We start from the raw sequence: 6,640 nt of genomic DNA on the forward strand, positions 1-6,640 counted from the left end.
TTCTCTGGCTTCTCTTAGAACTCCCTGCACTGAGTTCCCCTTGCCCAGAGGGCAAAGGTATAATGTGAGGAAGCTCAGAGGGGGTCACACAGTTCCTGCAGCCCACCCGACATGACACCAGAGGTGAACCTTAGGTCAACTGTCTGTTCCTCAAGAGAGAAACTACGGCAGCTGTGGGACAAGGGAACTGAGCAGTGAGAGCTGAGTTTGAGGACTGACTTTGCCACCAAATCACTGTGCTCCTTGGTCCAATGGCCCCATAACTGCTTTCACTGGGGAAATGGCCCCTGGGATCCAGGTGCCTCCTTCGAAGGGAGGGTGACTATTGCACCGACCATTGCTTCCTCTTTTCTTCCAGTCCCCACAAGAACCAGAAACCACAGTTCTGGGTTAGTGATGAAGCCCTGGACATGGACTGTGAAGCTTCCTCCTTCTCTGTGAAAACAAAATAACCAAAAGAGCAATATTTCTATTTTGTTAGGGTTTTTTCCCCTGTGCCAGCACCTTTGCAGGTATTTTTACATACATAATCTCATGATCTTCACAGCAGTGCCAGAAGGCGGATGCTCTTATTATTCCCATTTTAAAGGCAGGATGTAAGGCTTAGAAAAATTCAGTGTTTGTATACTTATGTGCACAGCTGGAAAGGGGTAGAAGCCAGGTTTGGAACTAAGCAGCATGTCTCCAGAGCAAGGACATTCTAGAATCCCACTCTTCTGTGGAATTTTTTTCTAAATTTTTCTAAATTTAAAGTTAGAATCTTTATAGGTCACAATCTCTTACTATGATCGAAAATACTTTAAATAAAAAAATAATAATATGGTTGAAAATATTCTTAACTACTCAGAAGTTAATAAATATACTTCTAGATAATCTGTGTATCAGAGAAAACCATCGAAAAACAGATGAAAAGGGGAACATTTTATTTTAAAACCAGTGGGTCCCTGAAAAAAGCTTACCTTGGGGGGAAGTGTGTGGCTTACCACACCTTCATTAATAAAGAAGAAAGACTAAAAATAAAGAAGCTGAATATATACTATAAGAAATTAGGGAAACAAGCAAATGAAGAGAGAACAGATGAAACAGGACTCCATCAATAGCTAAAATTAATACCAGAAAATAAGAGGAGTGCTCGCTTCAGCAGTGAATGTACTAAAATTGAAACGATACAGAGAAGGTTGAAGGTCCTGTGCAAGGATGTTGTGCAAATTTGTGAAGGGTTCCAGATTTTTACAAGTATGATTACACAAACGGTGTGACTCTACTTTGTACTGTAAAACCAGAGAAATGAAAAGTTGTACCCCATTTATGTACAATGAATCAAAAATAAAATAAAATAAAAATAAATTAAAAAAAAAAAAGAAGAGGGAGGAAAATAAAAATGAACAAGTGGATCCTGAACCCAGAAGTAGCAAGAGAGGCCTGGTGAGGTGTGGGCCCTGCTTTCATAGCAGGACTGGGGGTGTTTTGCCAGGCACCTCCAGTAGCTATGGGGGCTGGACTCCTGGGTCCTCTGAGCCCGGCATTCAGAGGTGGCTTTCCTGTCACCAACCACACGGCCTCTGAACTGCAGACCCAGGATATCTCAGGCAGAGCTGGCCATTCCGTGGCTCAGCCAAGACGCCTGGGCCTGGACGCTTCAGCATTTCCTCCCAGAAATAAAGCTCCTCCGTCTGGGCCTATTAAGCAAATGAGTCGGTTTTGTCTTTTTCAGCAACGAAAACTGCTGTGGTTTTGTTTTCTCCCTGTTGCCAGGAGTCAAGAGGAAGTCTGTGGTTAGACATCTTCGGCAGAGATGTACACAAACACAGCAGCTATTAATGAGCTTCTCGGATTCAGTGCTCCTGGCCCCAAGCAATGGGCTAATGAAACTGAAGGAATAGAGGACAGAGAGGCCACCCCGCCCCCATCTGCCCCACCTTCCTGACCTGCAGCAGCAAGCTCCCTTCCTCTTGACTCCAGCCCTCCTCTGTCCCCCATTCTGACAGTAGGCTACAGTGGATGCACTCTCTTTAATGCAATTTGCTTTCACTCACATCCAGAGGCTGGATTTAAAAGATCCCTGGGGATTCAGTGCCCATCTTGGTATGGAGAAGTGATAAGACCTGCCAGCACCTCATACTTTTCTACGGAAACCCCAGATTTGTTCGAGGTAGTAGTATACCCAGCCAAAAACGTTCACTTCTTTCTCCTCCTCCTATCTAGAGGATGAGTCTATGATCGCAGTGTTGATCAACAATGCAACTGACATTGCACAACTCAGAGAAGTTTTGCATTCCTCATATAAACTCTTCCATCTTCCTTCCTTCTTTCTTCTACCTAGAACTTGAATGGAAATCCTAAAGGGGCAGCATCCATCTTGTGTTCACAAGGTGCGAAGTGCAAGGATGGACTGGACACAGAAGAGTGGAATGGGCCTCCAGTGGCATTATCAAATCTCTTCCTCCTGCACCTATTACCACCCTGGACTTAGGTCAAGAAAAACATCTTGATCAGGACCTGGAGCTGCTGTTCCATTCCTTGCAGCTGAATACATTCCTAAGTGGAAGAAACTTTCGCTTTCATACGTTTTCCCAAAATTTTCATCTACCCTCTTTTTGGGTTCCCACAGAACTTGTTCATGGTGAACCAGTTCAATGATATTCCTCCCAGTTTTAGATAAGGAAACTGAGGTTCCACCATGGTCAGACAGAGGGTCAGTGCCATAACTCCAAGACTCTTTGTTCCCCAGTTCTTCACTTTTCCCAAGAAAATCCTTCTTGCCTCCAAAGCCACTCAGAGCTGTCTTCTCTCCACAGTCTTACACACAGAAAGCAGAAGTTCCTTGGGACCTGAAAAGCATATAAGCTCATTGCAGTCCCATCTTCTAGCATCAAGAGTAGATACAGTCTTTCATTTTAAAATCTGTCACTCTAAGTCAAGAGATTGGGGTTTAAGTCTTGTATTTCCCCCTTTTTTTCTGTGATCTTAGGGAAACCTCCAAAAATCTCCCAGTGTCTATAAAATGGGGAGGGCAGCTCTTCTCCCCTGAGGCTATGATAAGCTCAGAGATACATGGTAATCTGTGATATATGATAATAAGCTCCTGGGTAACAATCTCTGAGTGCTCAGGATGTCAGGGAGAACACTTTGTGCATGATAAAGCACTGGGTGTCCTTATTATGAGGCTGTTATCATGATGACTTCCACGACTCGAGACTGACTCCTCCCTGAGCTCGGCCCTCTTTGTGGTTGGTGTGTAAATTACTGATACGCTTCACACGCCTCTGACCACCCACCACCATCCGTCAACCTCCCGAGGGTTGAGAACATCAAGCTCACGATGCATGCCAGAGGGAGCACAGGGTCCCCAAAGCCACTAAAGAAAGGATAATTTCAGTGTGACAGTTCTTATTTGTTCATTAAGTCAAGTTATTTTATTTCTTAAGTTTCTCATTTTCTTACTGACCGAATTTAAGCCATTCATACCCTTTCAAAATTATGTATTTTGTTGTGCATTATGCTGAGGACTCTCAGGATTGGAAGAGACTTAAAAGTCATCTGGCCATGTTGTCCCTCCCCATTCAGGGCTGCCATGCCATCTTCCTGCTCTCCCCCCCCCCCCCCCAGCCCCGGTGGACATCAAGCCTCTCCTTGTCCACCTTGGTGAAGACAGTTCACTGCTACCCAGGCAGTGCCCTACGCCTCCAAACGTTCTCTAGAATGTTCTTCCTCAAACAAGCACTCCTTGGCAGATACAAGGATGTGTTCTTGGCAAACCTCTACTGCTGTACACACTTGACTGTGTGGGTTGGTGACTGGCAGAGTCGGTGGGGGACCAGGCAGCCCACGTGAGGTGTTGCCAAACAGGAAGTACCATCTGGGCTGCATGATGACAGCGAGGGAGAACATCAATCAGCTGCTCTGGTGGCTCCCGAGACAGTTTTTTTTCCTTCATCACAGTAAAGAACTGGAGAGCAACAATTATTCAGTGAATTCTGACATTCTGGGTGTTCTCAGGGGCTAGACCAGGCTATGCCACAGCAACAGCATCGGAATCTCAGGGTTTAATATAATGGAAGTTGGCTCCTTGCTCTTCTAGAGTGCCATGGGGGTTATGAGGTCCTTCCCCATTTTGCATGCCAGAGGGAGCACAGAGTCTCCAAAGCCACTTCAATAAAGAAAGAGGAAGAAGAGGCACACCTCTCTTGCTGGCCTCAGTCTCAGACTACTGAATGAGCAGCGTGGCTCCATCGTTGCTGCAAAGGAAGCTGGGAAGAGCAGGGGAACATGCGGAGTCTGTGGGGTGTACCATCTCTCCCGCAGTCCAACATCTCCAGTAGTTATCGGGGTCACCATTACAGAAACGAGAGTCACCTCTGCAAAGATGAGGAGCCCAGCAAGGCAACAGCAGTCCCCTTCAAACATGCAAGATATCAGGGACCCGATTCGTGAAGAGGGCCTCTCCTGCTGTCACTCACTGCAAGTTGCTCTCATGAGGCAGTCTGTGTTAGCATGTGTCATGCGTGGTGGCCAGGTTCTTCTGCCCACAGTGCCAGCATGCTAATGCAGCAAGGAGGAGGTTGGACTGTACAGTGTGCCCAGCCTCCCCAGCATCTCTCCTGTCACCATGTTTACCATCACCACCACCACAAGTATGGTCCTTGTTTCTTCCACTTTTCCTCCCCCAGGTCTATAGATGACTTCTGTTCTTGGTCCTCTCAGTTCCCAGGGGAATAGTGAGTGATGGATGGACAGCACTGGAGACTAGAGGGAAGAAGCCTTCTTCATTATTGCTGAATTCTCTCTCTCTCTCTCTCTCTCTCTCTCTCTCTCTCTCTCTCTCTCTCTCTCTCTCTCTCTTTTTCTTTCTACTGGGGATTAAAGTACACAAGGAGGGTACTTTACCACCAAGCCACATCTCCAGGCATTTTAATTCATTGTTATTTTTATTTATTTACTTATTTATTTAGTGGTACTGGGGATCAAACCCAGAGTCTCACACATGCTAGGCAAGCACTCACCACTGAGTTAAATGCCCAGCCTGTGGGAAGGACCCTTCTGACTTGCTAAATCAGTTCTTGACCTTCCCTTGATATGGAGGAATTTGTGTCAGGAGTAAAGCAGGAAAAAAAAAAATAGAGAAGAATGAAGTAGAGGATGAAAAGGAGGGACAAGAAAAAGAAGACACAGCCGGACATAGCAGTGCATGCCTGTAATCCCAGTTACTCTGTAAGCCAGTGACTCAGGAGGTTGAGACAGGGGGATCCCACCTTCTAGAACAGCCTCACCAACTTAGTGAGACCCTTCCTCAAAATATAAAATAACAAGGGCTGGGGATGTGGCTCAGTGGTAAAGTGACCCTGGGTTCAATCCCCAATACCAAAAAAGAAAGAAAGAAAGAAAGAAAAAGTAAAAAAGAAAACGCATGGGAAACCCACCTATACAACAGAGGTGGTGGGAAAGGAGTGAAGAGAGATGGCATGTGGGTGGGTGGACGCTCTGTAGAGTGGGTGTTTCTGGGAAGTTTTGAAGTACAAAATAAGAAGGCGGGGAAGTAAAGGGGACCTCAGCGGGCAGAGACTGAAATGCTTTCCCTTTCTTTTGGTCACTGGATTGTGCTTTTTGGAATATAACTTTATACCATAGAGACTGGGTCACGAGGAATTCCCACATTTACTCAGAGATATTAATAAAAATTTAGAACTGAATGCATAGCATATTCCTAAGCACGGAAGGCAAATGGATGACAATCAAGAAGTGGTTACAACTGTTCAGAAAGATACTAACCTGCTAACTAGCTTTGGAAGTGAGCAAGGATGAGGAGAGTGGTGTGGGTCCCGCACCTCCTCACTGGCCCTCCTTGGAGCCAAGTGACCTGAACCCTCTCCTCCAAGGCTTCCAGATCTGGGCTCCATTTCCTAGCTGGCTCCTGGCTGACCCAGGAGCATCCTCCTTCACTCTGGGCATTGCTCCTCCACTGTGGAGGCAACAGGTGACATTGGTTTTGTTGGCTGCCACATCCCACCACTGACTCATATGAGACTTCCTGTTAACTAAACCCAGCACCATTTCACTTGTGCTGTTGACCCAGGTCCCCCACATCCTGTCTGTGCCTGGTGGTACTCTGAGCCCCAATGTGAGCAAAGGTCTGTTGCCTCTTCATCCTGGTGTGCAGTCATTGTGTCTCAGGGTCAAGTTCTGGCCTTTGTGAATCCTCCATTTTGTCTGTACCTGCCCCTCAGTGACGAGATTTGTGACATGTGTGGATGGTGGCCCATTCTTTGGGGTCAGACCCTTCAGTGACTGTGAGACCTTAGCCAAGTTACTTACCCTCTCTAAACCTTCACTTTCGGATCTGTCAAGGAGTGACACTGCTGATCTTGCAGGCAGAATGTGAGAAATAGAAGAAATCATCTAGGTAAAATAGACACCTGGAGATCTCAATGACCACTCATCCTCTTCCTCTAGCTCCACCGTTCTAGTCATTAATGAAAGTGTGGAGGAAGATGGAGCCCAAGAAGGACTCCCACCTAGGCTGAGGTTGCTGGATTTACCAATTCTGCTTGGATGTGGCCCTTTGACCCTTTCCTAATCCACATGATCCTTCCAGAATCCAGCCCATTGGGACTATCATTAGATGGTTTGTCAAATGCTTTGC

At 46.2% G+C, this 6,640-nt stretch overlaps 1 pseudogene; it reads left to right on the forward strand.

Moving 5' to 3' along the window:
- The first annotated feature begins 1,132 nt into the window (after positions 1-1,132).
- LOC124978398 (uncharacterized) lies at positions 1,133-1,232 on the forward strand (annotated as a pseudogene).
- The last annotated feature ends 5,408 nt before the right edge of the window (positions 1,233-6,640 follow it).

This window comes from Sciurus carolinensis, chromosome 2 (genome assembly GCF_902686445.1).
Source record: "Sciurus carolinensis chromosome 2, mSciCar1.2, whole genome shotgun sequence".
NCBI classification, from domain to species: domain Eukaryota; kingdom Metazoa; phylum Chordata; class Mammalia; order Rodentia; family Sciuridae; genus Sciurus; species Sciurus carolinensis.